At 45.2% G+C, this 416-nt stretch overlaps 1 non-coding gene across 1 annotated transcript; it reads right to left on the bottom strand.

Annotated features, from left to right (window-relative positions):
* Window positions 1-229: 229 nt before the first annotated feature.
* Window positions 230-416, bottom strand: LOC140397131 (U2 spliceosomal RNA). Its single transcript, XR_011936717.1, has one exon. It is a non-coding gene; the product is annotated as a U2 spliceosomal RNA (small nuclear RNA).

Here is a 416-nt window from a genome sequence, read left to right as displayed (position 1 = left end):
GAAATCTGTGCGGCATATCAGCTGAAAACGGAGCCTGGCTGCCGAAAGTCCTCGAGTCCATCGGCTCGCAACATTCGTGCACGAAGCTCCCGCCAGCAGAAAAACTAGCAATGCTTTGGAGCCTGAAAGGCCTTAAATTGGTCAGGATGAGACAACTGGACAAGAGAGAAAAGGGGAAGCCAGGTTTTGCGGCATTTTTTGCTTTTATACATTTTGCACCCCAAAGCGGGGAGAGGGCACCATTCCTGGAAGCACTGCAAGACCAGGTTGATGCGTGGAGCGGAAGGAGCAAGCCCCTGAACCATCTCCGAGTCCTAAAAATCAATTTAATATTCGGTCCCCAGATTGAGGACATATCAGATATTAAACTGATAAGAACAGATTTTTTTTTTTTTTTTTTTTTTCAAAAAAAATAT

This window comes from Scyliorhinus torazame, chromosome 20 (genome assembly GCF_047496885.1).
Source record: "Scyliorhinus torazame isolate Kashiwa2021f chromosome 20, sScyTor2.1, whole genome shotgun sequence".
In the NCBI taxonomy this organism is placed as follows: Eukaryota; Metazoa; Chordata; class Chondrichthyes; order Carcharhiniformes; family Scyliorhinidae; genus Scyliorhinus; species Scyliorhinus torazame.
This window is presented reverse-complemented; position numbering and strand designations above follow the sequence as displayed.